The sequence below is a fragment of the Balaenoptera borealis genome (genome assembly GCF_965194805.1).
Source record: "Balaenoptera borealis genome assembly, chromosome: 11".
Taxonomy (NCBI): Eukaryota; Metazoa; Chordata; class Mammalia; order Artiodactyla; family Balaenopteridae; genus Balaenoptera; species Balaenoptera borealis.
The window spans coordinates 107,455,603-107,470,329 of NC_138868.1; the positions used below are offsets into that span (position 1 = coordinate 107,455,603).

General features: G+C 37.7%; 1 protein-coding gene across 5 annotated transcripts in view; it reads right to left on the minus strand.

Moving 5' to 3' along the window:
* ARHGAP32 (Rho GTPase activating protein 32) overlaps positions 1-14,727 on the minus strand; it is a 274,825-nt gene that overhangs the window by 242,768 nt on the left and 17,330 nt on the right. The gene's annotated exons all lie outside the window — the stretch shown is intronic.

Consider the following 14,727-nt stretch of genomic DNA (forward strand, 5'->3'; position numbering starts at 1 on the left):
TGTATTTTCTATTGTATATCTAACAAATGTGTATGAAGAATACAATCGTTAACTGCTTTGAGAATTTTATGTTGATGTCTATTTTCCCTAATTATCTTATGTCACTGAAATATAGCCTCTGAAATTAAGGTATCTCATTTTACATATTAATTTACTAATATAAGACTTATCCTGAAATCTTAATTTTATTTCTTAATATTGACAGCTATGATGAATAAAAACAGCAATTTATCTATAACAAAGCTTTAAAAAAACTATTCAGGTTGAACCTGTGGAGAATTTTTTAAACTATACTTAAGACAACCATGTTACTGCTGACTAACAACTGGTTCATACAGAACGGTGAGGATTGATACCCACCTCTTCCTACCATCAGAAGTGAAATACCATAGTTCTTTGTTTTGCTCTAAGGAATATTCTCACTTCGTATACTGTAGCAGGATTATTTCTGAAACTATCACACTGTAAACTCTTCAATTGTCTAATTATTGAATACATTTGTGTTTTTGTTAATAGCTTTATGGTATTTTCCATCTCTTTTGAAGAGTTTATTATGTCATTAATGAGAAAAAACAAGAAGGAAGGAAATTAAGGTTCATTAAGCACCAAATGCGTGCCAGACACTATAAAAATTAACCTACATATGTCATACCTAATTTAATCTTCAAAAAATCCTGTGAGAAAAAGTAAAGCAGCTCCCCCTGCCCCAGCCCCAAGGTCACAAGGCTCTAGAATGCTACAGCCAGGATCTGAATAACAGCAGTCCTTACTCCAGACCACGCTATTACCTGTGATTTCAGCTTTTTAAAAAATCTTCCTGCTTTTTCAGATTATAAAAATAATACCTGTTCATTGCCAAAATTCTGGGAAGTACAAAAAAAAATACAAAGACTATTAAGAACTATCTGAACTCCTACCATCCAGAGATAACTACTGCTTACATCTCAGTGAATTTTTTTCTTTATAAAATAAAAAAGTTTCAGGGTTTTTTTTATTATTACGTTAAATTACAAATTAATATATGGATACACTCTCATTGTTAAAAGTCAAGTAGGAGTCAAAGTAAGCCTTTTCTTATCTCCAGTTCCAGTCATTATTAACAGTTTTACTAAAAAGACTTTTCTTTATGCCTGTACATGCTTATATACAAATATAAATATAGTTCATTTAGTGTATTTTCATAAATATCTTATTTTTCTGTGCATGTGTGTGTATTATTCTATACCTTGCTTTTCTGCATCTTATGTGGCTTGATGATCTTTCCAGATCTTTTATATACAGGGCTGACTCATGCTTTTTAATTTATTTTATTTATTTATTTATTTTTTCGCTGCGTTGGGTCTTCGTTGCTGTGTGCGGGCTTTCTCTAGTTGCTGCGAGCATGGGCTACTCTTCGTTGCAGTGCGCAGGCTTCTCATTGCAGTGGCTTCTCTTGTTGCGGAGCACGGGCTCTAGGCGCACGGGCTTCAGTAGTTGTGGCACGCGGGCTCAGCAGTTGCGGCTCGTGGGCTCTAGAGTGCAGGCTCAGTAGTTGTGGCACATGGGCTTAGTTGCTCCATGGCATGTGGGATCTTCCCAGACCAGGGCTCGAACCCGTGTCCCCTGCATTGGCAGGTGGATTCTTAACCACTGCACCACCAGGGAAGTCCCCTGACTCATGCTTTTAACTGCTAGCTTTTGTTTGATAGAGCTCAACTTCTTATAGAGTTCTTCATACCTTTTTCACTTTTATATCATGATTTTCCCTTGTTATTAAAGTCTTAAGTAATAAAGTTTATAATGGCTAAGTAACATTCTTCTATATGGATATATCATAACTATATTTTGTTGGACATTATGATTTACCAAATTTTCATCATTAGATATAATACTACAATGAGTATCTTTGGTTAAATCTTTAAGATCCTCGAAGTGGAATTACTAGGTCAAAGGTAACGCTTCAAGGCTCTTGATACATATTCCTAAATTGCCCTTCAGAAAAATCACACCATTTAACACACCCACAGCAGTGTATGAATTCCATTACACTATTTTTGCCTTTTAAAGAATTATTTATTCAAGGAACAGATGTTTAAAAATTACACTGGGGACTTCCCTGGTGGCGCAGTGGTTAAGAATTCGTCCGCCAATGCAGGGGACACGGGTTCAAGCCCTGGTCCGGGAAGATCCCACATCCCACGGAGCAACTAAGCCCATGCGCCACAACTACTGAGCCTGCGCTCTAGAGCCCGCAAGCCACAAATACTGAAGCCCATGCGCCACAACTACTGAGCCTGCGCTCTAGAGCCCACAAGCCACAAATACTGAAGCCCATGCACCTAGAGCCCATGCTCCGCAACAAAGAGAAGCCACCGCAATGAGAAGCCTGCGCACTGCAACGAAGAGTAGCCCCTGCTCGCTGCAGCTAGAGAAAGCCTGCGCATAGCAACGAAGACCCAACACAGCCAAAAATAAATAAATAAATGTAAATTTTTTTAAAAAATTACACTGAATGCTATAAAATCCATCTTTGAATTTGGCTTAGATCCAAAAAATACCTTATAATTTAAACCAGCAAGTTGTGATTTCTTAGATATTGGTTAAGAGAATTCTAAACCAGTAGACAATAAGTAGACTGGTCCTATCTTGATGAGGCACCACTAAGTAACTCCCAAGGTGATGGTGATAAGATAACGAAGTTAACAGACACTGTTACTTTTATCTGGTTTACAGACTCTCCTTTTCTCAAGCTTTTCTCCCTTAATGAAATATGATGTACTCCAATAACCCTGACTGTAGAATACAATACTGTCAAATGAATCATTTTTCCACCAGCCTACACAACAAAATCTTGAAACAGTTTCAATAAGAAGAAAATGTGTCTCTGAATGTAAAAAACACATGGCAGGAAACAGTAAACTTTTAAAAGTAAGTGGACTATATGAATACATGTAAATGTATTCATGAAAACACAGAAAACATCTAATTTGCTTAAGCTCAATGTTTAAATGCAACTATACTTTAAAATTATATTTGACAGAAACTTACTGAATGAAACATCAACAATATATTAATTACACATATTTATAACTAAAATATTATGGAAGAAATAGAGCAAAAAATATGGAGGGTTGAAGACAACAACAAAGGACATTTATCTCAAACACGCCAATGTGATTACATGCCTCACCCTTGTATCATCTCCACCACAGAAAAGGGAGATAATTTATAGTTTCGGAGCAATTCTAAACTGACATTACCTTTACAACTACAGTTTACTTTTATCTTCTCTAACACCTTTACCATCACTTACACTAACTGGTCTACTTCCAGCTTAACAGCTTTACTCTCAACTGTAGTCATGTCTAATCTTTGATTATCAATGGAGGAAAATAACAAACTCTCCTAGGATATACTGTCACCAAACTGGTTAAGAGGCAACAATGGTCAGCTAATTAGTAGATGGTACCTGTGCATTTTCAGGATGCTGTCTATGCTAATACACTGCTTTCCATTAACAGTTTAACTGGCAACTTCTCTCCTCGACAGGGGATTCCAACTCATCAAAGATGTTTGCTGAACTGGGCAAAATATTGATCACCATTGCAAATTAGTTATTCTTCTTAACCAAACAAACACAGTAGAGTGAATCAAATACTCCAGGAAAATAATAGGAACAAGCTCTTAGATATAAATGGCAGAACAGGTCTTCCAAATCCAACTGTGTAAGAGAAACAAGGTTCAAGTGTATTTGTGCTTGAATTAAAGTAAGGCTATACCACCAGTAAGTAATACAACTGACTTTGCCAGCATGCCTAGAGGTGAATGACTATCAGGTCTGAAAGAACTGCAGTCTTTCTTGGAGGCTGTCTACTTGATGTAATGATGCTGCCATCAGTTAAAGTATCAAAGCTTTGTAAACGCTACTCCCTCTACACAGCATGCTTCAGCCTCTCGCTAGGCCAAACTCTAAGCCCAACCAGGGAAAAGCACCTAGGGGAACTCCCTGAATACCCATAGGGGCATCTCAGTAAAATTATTCTGGCTCCAAAATGAAGGAAGAATGAGCTGGAATGGAAAAGTTTTCGGCAGAGAGAGCAGTAAGGAGGCTGTTGCAATAACTGAAAGAGAATATCTATCAGATGTAGCAGTGGAGATGGCAAGCGGCAGACAAACTTGACATTGGTTTAAAAGATGTAAAAGTAGAACTACATAGATAAATTAAATCCAGGTGTGCTTTGGGGGAAGGAACTGGAGAGCCAGAGGGTAAGTTAAGAAGACAGAGGGAGGATCTTTGGAAGAAGCCTGGTCCTAATCTTGCCCTCCTACTCCTGGACACCTAGGGAGTGGCCACCTAAATTCTGTCAGATAGGGATCCATCCCTCTCCCTGTTCATTACCTCACTTTGCTTCTTAAACAGGAACTTGTGATATATGGAGACAGACCTTATCTATGAATAAGGACATACTCTTGATACCAAATATGGCCACAGTCTATGGATAGGTAAGTATACACATTCTCATTATTTCCCAATCCAAGCAAAAAGAGCAGTAGATAAGGAAACGTGATACATGAAGAACATGCAGTGCACGTTAATTTTTGAGTGCCTGTTTCCAGAAGCACTCAGAAACAGAGCCTTAATATTTTCAGACAGAATATGCTCTGCACAGAGTGCAAACGGCTAAATCCAGCTACGTTACACACTATTAACCAATTACATGTTGAGGAAAAATAGTCCACAATATGTAGAAGTCTGATACTAATATATTGTCCTAGAAACTTTATACTTAACTGGAGCAGAAGGCCTGAATACTCACAGGGCAATCAAAAATCACTTACTCATAAAAACAGAGTAGATTGGTGGTTGCCAGGGGCTGGGGGGTAGAGGAAATGGGGAGATGTTAGTCAAACGGTACAAACTTCCAGTTATAAGATGAGTTAGTTCTGAGGATCTAATGTGCAGCACGCTGACTCCAGTCAACAATACCGCACTGTATACTTGCAAGTTGCTAAGAGAGTAGATCTTAAATATTCTCACCATAACAACAAGAAAAATGTAATTTTGAGAGGTGAAGGATGTGTTAACTAACCTTACGTGGTAAACATTTTGCTATATATATGTGCGTCAAATCATCACATTAAACTTACACAATATTATATGTCAATTATATCTCAATAAAGCTGGAAAAAAATATTTCTTGTTACCAGTAGGCAAACACACCGCATTATAACCCAGAGTTATACAACTCTAGCTGGAAACTTCTGTGATGGCAGGTAACACACCTATTTTGCTCATCTTTGTATTGCCAGAGCTTACAAAGTATTTGAAAATCAATATGCACTCAGTTAAGTACCTGTTCAAAAATGCTGCCACTGAGATCTTTAGGCAAAAATCTGTATCAGACCTGCTAACACAGGAGAACTGCCTACCACATGGTTGTACAAATGGACTGCTGCCAGGGATCTGAGCAGATTTGGATTGGTTAGTTATTCTAACTCATGCAGAATATAATTACGCAACTTTTAACTATTCAAGTTTAATTATATTAAAATTACATTATAAATGAAATGGTATATTCTTTATTTGTAATTAAAAGTAAATAGGTGGGGTTAGAGCCTTATGTGCCTAACTCACATTCAGTTCAATTCCAACTTCTGAAGCAAACATGAACCCTTGTAACTCACCATTTATTAATTGAGAGAGGAATTAAAAACTCATGCAGCACACATGTATACAGATCTCTGATCGTCTGGCCCCCGAGTTTAAAAACTAGAAAGAAAGTTCCCCAAAGATACTGTAATAATTCATATATTTTCAATTTCTCAAGACAATCTCAATTTTAAATACAGTTGGACCTTGAACAATGCAAGGGTTAATCAGCATATAATTTATAGGCGCCTCCCACCCCCGCATCCGCAGATTCAACCAATCACAGACCACGTAGTGCTGTAGTACTTACTACTGGAAAATATCCACATGTAAGTGGACCCACACAGTTCACACCTGCACTGTTCAACTCTGACGTACCATACATGATGACGTGTGTCATATGGGAATGTGAAATGCACAGTCACTGTCACCAGAAGGCCCCTACTTCCCTGACTCCTTCCCATTCTCCAGCCCCCAAAGAAAATAAGTTATGAATGACTCATTTTGAAGAAAAATAACTAATATTTTAGTTTAAAAACTTATGATTTCCCCCAATTGATTCAACATGAAATGGAAGGGGAAAAGAAGGCAGGATACTGAGGAGAAATTTCTTCCAACTGACAATATCACATTGTGACTAACAAAGATCACCGCCTTTAAATGTCAGGCACAGATGATTCAGTCTTCCAGATGGATTCGTCTTATTTTTATTTTACTATTCCTGTTTCATCTTTTTGCTTCAAAAATCCCAAACACAGTATCTACAGAGTTGGTCATAATAAACAAAACAGCTGATTACTTACAAATGAGAAAATTAAGCCTCAGTGCAATTAAATATACACATTTGAACTAAATATTTGATTACTGCACACAGCAGTGATTTATGCTAAAAGTGAGCACTGAGTTTAAATGTGATGAATAATTTAATTCATCACATTTTCTGTTTACTCAATAACAGAAAAAAAATTGTTTTCTGTTTACTCAATAAATCTGAAAATCCACTAAGAGGTTAGAGGTCCTTACTGGGTTCTCTTGACAGCTAAGTAGATTAAGCCAGTATTTCAGTCAGCTGGTTGAGGGATGTGTATGGTAGAGGGTGGAAGGCATACAGAATGAATATTAACTCCACATAACCGGCTGACAATCACCAGTTAGCTAAGGCCATCTTAAAGAAAAACAAAGATGGTAAAGAACTTAACACTAACAGTTAACAAAACCCATTATAAAGCTATAATAATTAAAACAGTATGCTACTTGCACAAGGGTAGAAAAACTGACTGATGGAACAGAATAGAATCGTGTCCAGAAACAAGCCACACATCTGGTTACCTGATTTACGACAAACCTAACGCTGTAGTGGAGGAGAAAGGATAATCTTTTTAACAAATGGTGCTGACTCCACTACATAACCATATGGAGAAAAATGTTTTGTGACCCCTCCCTCATATCTAGACAAAAGTCAATTCTAGATGGAGGGAAGATCTACATATAAGAGGTAAAATAATAAAGTTTTTTGAAGAAAATATAGATCATCATCTTTGTGACGTTGGAGTAGGCAAAGATACTTTTTAACATTACCCAAAGAGCACTAACCATAAAAGAAAATCTGATAAATTGGATTATATAAAGACCTATTCCTCAAAAGACAATTAAAGAGTGAAAGAGCAAATCACAGAATAGGAAAAGGTATTCACAATACAAATATCTGACAAAGGACTAGTATCCAGAATATAAAAAGGACTCCCACAAACAGTAAGAAAAGACCTACAACTCAATAGAACATGGGCAAAAGACAAACAGGCACTTCACAAAATACACACCCACCAGAATGACTAGGTTAAAAGCAATGACAAATCAAGTGCTGATGAGAAGGCAGAGGAGCTAAAACTCTCAAGCACTGATACCCTATGATCCAGCAATTCCATTCCAAAGTACATACCCAACAGAATACTTACATATGTTTACCAAAAGAATGTTCTTAGCAGCAGTATTCATAAGTCAAGACTGGAAACACCCCAAGTGCCCACCAACAGTTGATGAGATAAATAAGCTGGGATATAGTCACACAATGGAATGCTACACAGCAATGAGAATGAATGACCTATAATTATATATAACAATATGGACAAATCTCACAGAAATGCTGAGCAAAAGAAGCCAGACACAAAAGAGTACATTCTGTATGATTCCATGTATATACAATACAAATACAGGTAAAAACTAATGTATGCTGTTAGAAGGACACTGATAATCCACGAGGGCAATAGAGGAACTTCTTTGTTTCTTGATCAAGATGCTGGTTACACAGATATGTTCAGTTTGTGAAAAGTCATAAGGTTGTACATGTATGATCCGTGTACTTTCCCCGTATGTACATTACACCTGAATAAGTTTTTTTTTAAAAGGGAAACGGTCTCCACAGTTAACCTTGGTATGGAGGGAGATCAGGTCATCAGTCAGATTCCTGACTGTGCTATAACTACCTGAAATCCTCTCCATTCAGAGGGAGCGCCAGTAGTTTCACTATAGATTATGTAGCCAGATGAAGCCAGGAACTAAAATGAAAGAGAGGATGAAGTGACAGTGGGAGATGCTAGACTATTTATGAATACTTCCTCACATTTCCTCAGACCTCCTTGGTAACCAATATCCATCCAGCTGGATATCCAGCTGGTCCAATCAAGTCTAAAAGACAGAAATAATTCCAAAACTCCCAAGGTCTTCCGGATTTGAAGTTAGATAAAATCCCTTGTTAAATTATAATGAGACGATTCCAAATCTCCAGGAAGCAGATCATAATGGGCATGTAAATAATTATATCAGTTAGGAATAATGTTCTGATGCATGTAACAGGAAGCCTAAATTATACTGGTTTAAGCAAGACAGGGGTTTACTCTTCTCATCAAATGGAAGTGCACAGAGGCACTTGCTGACACTGGTTTGGCAGCTCAGGAATACATGGGGGAAGATCTCTGTAAATCTCCTGGCTTTCCTCTAAAGGCCTCTAGAATACTGGTCTAGCCCCACGCATGGTCTGATTTCTACGCAGGATGAAAAAAAACAGGTAAAAGGGCTTTCAAAAGAACTTCATCCAGAAATTTCTGCCTACATCTCACTGACCAGAACTATGTTACATGGCTGCTCGGGCTGGAAAGGAGGCTAAGAAATGTATAGTTTTTTTAGCTAGGCCTACTTCTGCTTCTAGCAAAACATTAAGTTCTATTAGAAAGGAAACATAGGGAAATGGATATCAGATAGGCAGTGAGGACTCTCTGCCATAGCTATGATGAGTACTTGCTGTCTTTACTAATACTGAATATATTTTTTTAATCTAGCAATTTACAAGTCTGTGGCTCACGGCACTAGAGGCAACGTTCTGTGGTACAACTCTGGCAACTATTTTTCCGAAGCATTTTTCACACTACTTCCCACAGGAAGAAATCTAAAAGTTCAGGCCCTGTAACATCACAAGGCCAGGCACACCCACCATTTCTGCAGCTAGCAGCTAAAGCTCAATGTCCAGATTGTTTTCCTTTCATATTTCAATTTTAATCTTTTAAACCGGAAATTACAAAAAAGTTGAATGACGTTTTCTAAAATACCCAGTTCTTAGATGTAGTAATAACAAATCCGAAAAAAAAAAAAAAAAAAAAAAAACAGAACTTCTTAAATTCTAAAGAGAGTATTTCCTGACAAATTTTTTCAGAATGAACAGTGAATTCTCATTCTGCCCTTTTCTGACCTAAAGCATTATTCACTATTCAACCAAATTAACTTTAGTTAGCCTCTGCCATCTCATAAAGTAACATGGCACTTTTCTGCTGAAATAGTTATCAGAACTCAAACATGTCCTCTCGATGTAACAGATGTGAATAATGCTATATTCAATCAGTATTTCCCATATTCTTTAGTTCTCCTCTTTATCCTTCCCCTGAATAAACCAACCATTTTAATAAAATAAAGTAGACTATTCAAAAAATTATTTTCATCCAAATCAGTAACAATATATTTACTGGAAGATTTTTACAGGGGAATATTCAATTCACTAAATGTTACGTCGCAATTTTCGAGCAGTCTGTCAAATATATTCTCTATTTTGTGCAAAGGTTTGCTTGTTCTCTCTTAAACAACTATCACATTAAAGTTTAAACTAAGTTCAATACATATCACAGGAAAGACTTTAAAACAAAGCAAAACTGAATAAAAGATATACATCAATTAACCCAAGGAAGCTGAATTTAATTTTTTGTAATCTTCAAAACATTTAAGGATTTTCTCCTCTACAGGATACCTCCAGTTTCCTTTAGCTGGGATCTGAGAGGCTCTCATCTGCAGCTGTCTGTACCTCCTCTGCTCTCTTTTCAGCCCCGCCCGTCTCCTAGCGCCCACTCTTCACCTACCTTCCTTCGGGTCTCAGCCACAGTCTTCTCCATGCTACATCTCTGCCTCCAGAGGAGCTGGTCTCCAGGATAACAAACATCTGGAGGCCATGCTCATCTTAGGCAATTTAAACAGGCCTAACAAGAGTCTGAAAAACTTCTGGCAGCAAATTGTTATATTTCCGGCTTCCCTCGCGGCGCAGTGGTTAAGAATCCTCCTGCCAATGCCAGGAACACGGGTTCGAGCCCTGGTCTGGGAAGATCCCACATGTCGCAGAGCAACTAAGCCCTTGCACCACAACTACTGAGCCTGCGCTCTAGAGCCCGCGAGCCATGACTACTGAGCCCGCGTGCCACAACTACTGAAGCCCACGCGCCTAGAGTCCGTGCTCCGCAATAAGAGAAGACACCGCAATGAGAGGCCCGTGCACCACAATGAAGAGTAGCCCTCGCTCGCCGGAACGAGAGAAAACCCGCACGCAGAAATGAAGACCCAACACAGCCAGAAATAAATAAAATAAAATAAATACATTTATTTTTAAAAATTGTTATATTTCATAACAGTAGCTGATAAATCAAGACTCAAGGCTAAACCTCCTAAGTAACTTTCCATAAGAGTGTGAAAAACAAAATTCTCCAAGTAGCAATAAGTTAAGAATTTATGTTAAACTTCTGGTAAATCAGGATTTTAATATATAAAGACATAAAGACATACATAATACATAAAGACATTTAGAAGAGTTATCATAACTACCATACTCATTTTTCCCACCTTAACTCTTACCACTCACAGAGACAAAGCTCCTCCTAAAGTCAGAGACTCAATCCCAATGGCCCCGGTTAAGCAGTATGACCACATATATCATAACCTATAAACCAAACCATGGTGCTGACCACTGATCAGAAAGAGAACTACCCAAAAGTGTACAAAAAAAATACACAAATGCATTACTGATAGGAAAGAGGAACTACCTCAAAGCACATGCACTACTCAATGGTGAATCAGTGCATTAGTTTCAAATACAAACTTCCTGCTTTATTAATCATGGGTGAGAGATATGCAACAACATACGCCAGAGGCAGCTTTTCACCAAAATGGTAATACTAGTATTGATTCCTTAGTCTTTCCAAGGACAACAGACTTGAAATAAAACCTTGTTACCTGAGCCCAGTTTGAACACTGGCTAATGCAACCAAGACTCAAACGCCGAGCTACTCTATATTTGTAAAAGAGATACTGCATTTATGGTATTCTCATATTGAGAGATATTACTAGATTTTTATTAATCACCTTGGGATAAAGGAAAAAAAACACTACTGCAAATGCCATTATTCCTACTTTCTCACACAAAAAAATAACACCTTTCCTGTGGATTTATTAACACACTCATTCATTTGCCAAATATTTATAGGTTTCACTGACTGAATAATGCCCAACCTTTAAACAATGTAAAAAAGAAAGCTAAGGAATTAGTGTGACCCGGATACAGAAGGACTTTTCAACCAGAAGAGCTGCAGGATAGCTTTTACGAAGAAGATAACAAGAACTGCAGAGGAAGAAACCACAAGCATCTACCAGATTAGTCAATGCATAAAACAGCAGTAATTAACACTGCCATTTTTGTAAGTGGAGACAATATTTTTATAGAGACTATCACTTTGGGATATGAATATCTAATTAGATTTAGCTGTGTGGACATGAGATTCCCCTGGGACTAATAAGAATTTCTTCCAATTAAGCTTTTTGTTTTTTGGGTTTGTGCTTTTTTGTTTTTCTGGAGGAGGGTCACTCAACAATTCCACAGAAAGCAAGGGAAAAGCACATCCCAAGTCTACTGGCAGCTTTTCCCATCCTCAAACAACTCCTTGTTCAGACGCACAGCCACAGAAGTTCAAAGGTCACTGGCGTCTTTGTACTCAGTTCCATGGTAGTTACAAACAAACTTTTGTCCCCATTCCTTCAATGACATGGGCTGCAACAACTACACTGACTGAAATTTTACATCTGAGGCCTACATGTGCATTACTTAACTGAAGGGCCATAGTATTTCATTTATGCTTCAGCCATAAATTATTAAATCTCTTTTGTGAAATAAAATAATTTATTTACCTGGGCATAAATGAATGTTGATTCTAGCCAAACACAAAGAACATCACTGACAGTAATGGTCTTACAATTTCTTGTTATAATTATCATACTTCCTATAACATGATTTAGTAAAGTTTTTGTTAAAGACTTTTTCAGGGTTTTTCTCATCCTTGTTGCCTTTCTCTATTTTAAATCATACCCACATGATAAAAAGTAAAGAAATTTATTATGGGCTTTTATACAGAGTTGTAAATCTAAAAGTTCTTTCTTAAAATGTGACAATAAATACATCTAAATAAGAAATCTCAAAGTTATAAAATTTATTTTAAAATAAAAGAGTCTAAAGAATATGTTTGAAAAATAGTATAAATACAGTAATATAATTTAGAATACAAGTAATTTTACCTTTATGCATATACTTTAACAACTCTTTAAGCATAGAAGTCAAACATTTAATTGTTAAAACTGTCCATTTAAGCCAATTTTTAAATAAATTCCTACTACTTTCATGTGCTAACAGCAACCTCCAAAATCTATTCTCATACAATACTTTTATTATAGCTGAATAATTAATCAAAACATAATTACCCAAAAAATTAACCAGTAAGTAATCCAAAAAGGAATTACATAAGCATCTTTGAAAAAAAAAAAAGTTTTAGCAGCAGAGCTGCTAAATGAACACAAATCAACTGAAGCATGATGCTGGAAGGACTCTGCCAGTACAAAGATAAGAGGCAGTTTCCTCCACAAAGAAAACTTTCCAGAACTGTTTCTAACTAAGGCAAACACTCTGGAAGGCTGAAAAGACTTCTGAAAACTTACTGAGCCTCCAACAGTGTGCTAAACACCATACTCCTCAGAGCAAATGGGTCCAAGATCACAATGTTTTTAATGTTAAGGAGCATGCAATGGAAAGGAATACAGCTGAAAGAAGCAAAAAGAATGAACTGCATATACCAAAGATCACAGAAATTCAGCAATATTGCTGAAATGGAGTATAAGGTGGCTCTGGACAGGACTAAACAAAGGAAGAGGGTCTAAAGTGAAGGAAAAGTTATTCCAGATCTTGTTGCATGAACTTCAGTAACTCAGAAATACTTCTAAACCACTAGGGCCTTTATCAGCTCATTTAACCAAGCATTTCTTTTTTTCTACTTCTACTGAAGTCCTTAATCCTAAACACTAAGAATATCATAATATTTTTCATATCACTAATCTAGCTAAGACTAAGCTAAAGGATTTTCTAAACCTCTTCTCCTGTTTCAGACCTTCCCTTTCTACCTTCCAAGAGGTTAGCCTATAAACAGATCAGCTCCAGTTACGTGAACTCAGTTCTCCATATGCTGAAGCCCAGGCCCCTGTTTTGATTAGACAGTAATGCTAAAAGAAAGAAAACCAGTAAAAACCAAGCATTTTTTTCTGTTTCCACCTCTTCCTATGCTAAGCGAGCAGGTAATGAGGAATTCACCAAATAGTTTTCAAGACATACTCTTAAGCAAATAAATGTATGAGAACTGCTTCCTACGAGGAGCAAAGAGCTGATAAGCAACTTGTTCTGTTTATCGAAGTAACAGACTCTAAACATGTCTAGGAATCTAAAATGATTCCTAGAATATTAATGGTGCAAAGAAAAAAAGGGCAAACTGATCATATTAGAATCTTATTTAGCAGGAAATCAATATGCTACTAGCAATGATATATAGAAATTCCTGGGCTTCCCTGGTGGCGCAGTGGTTGAGGGTCTGCCTGCCAATGCAGGGGACACGGGTTCGAGCCCTGGTCTGGGAGGATCCCGCGTGCCGCAGAGCAACTAGGCCCGTGAGCCACAACTGCTGAGCGCGTCTGGAGCCTGTGCTCCGCAACAAGAGAGGCCGCGATAGTGAGAGGCCCACGCACCGCGATGAAGAGTGGCCCCCGCTCGCCACGGCTGGGGAGAGCCCTCTCACAGAAACAGGGACCCAACACAGCCAAAAATAAATAAATAAATAAATAAGTAAAATTAAAAAAAAAAAAAAAAAAGAAATTCCTATAGAAAAAAATATTCAAATTCTGGTGATTTTTATAACTAAACGTATTGATGTTTATGGCTAGCCGTTGCCGTATCACCATATGATAAGTGAAGATGGAGCTTCATATAAACAGGGAAATGGGGACTTTCCTAGTGGTGCAGTGGTTAAGAATCCGCCTTCCAATGCAGGGGACACGGGTTCGAGCCCTGGTCCGGGAAGATCCCACATGCCACGGAGCAGCTAAGCCCGCGAGCCACAACTACTGAGCCTGCACTCTAGAGCCTGTGAGCCACAACTACTGAGCCCATGAGCCACAACTACTGAAGCCCGCACGCCTAGAGCCCGTGCTCCACAACAAGAGAAGCCACCGCAATGAGAAGCCCGCGCACCGCAACGAAGAGCAGCCCCCGCTCACCACAACTAGAGAAAGCCCGCATGCAGCAACGAAGACCCAACACAGCCAAAAATAAATAAATAAATATTTATTTACTGAAAAAAGAAACAGGGAAAAGTCTGCCTTTCACACACAAATTAAGAGAAAATATGGAAATCTAACAAAATGTTCACAAATAATATTTACTTATGACAGAATAAATTGAGCATGCCACAAAAACTAAATAG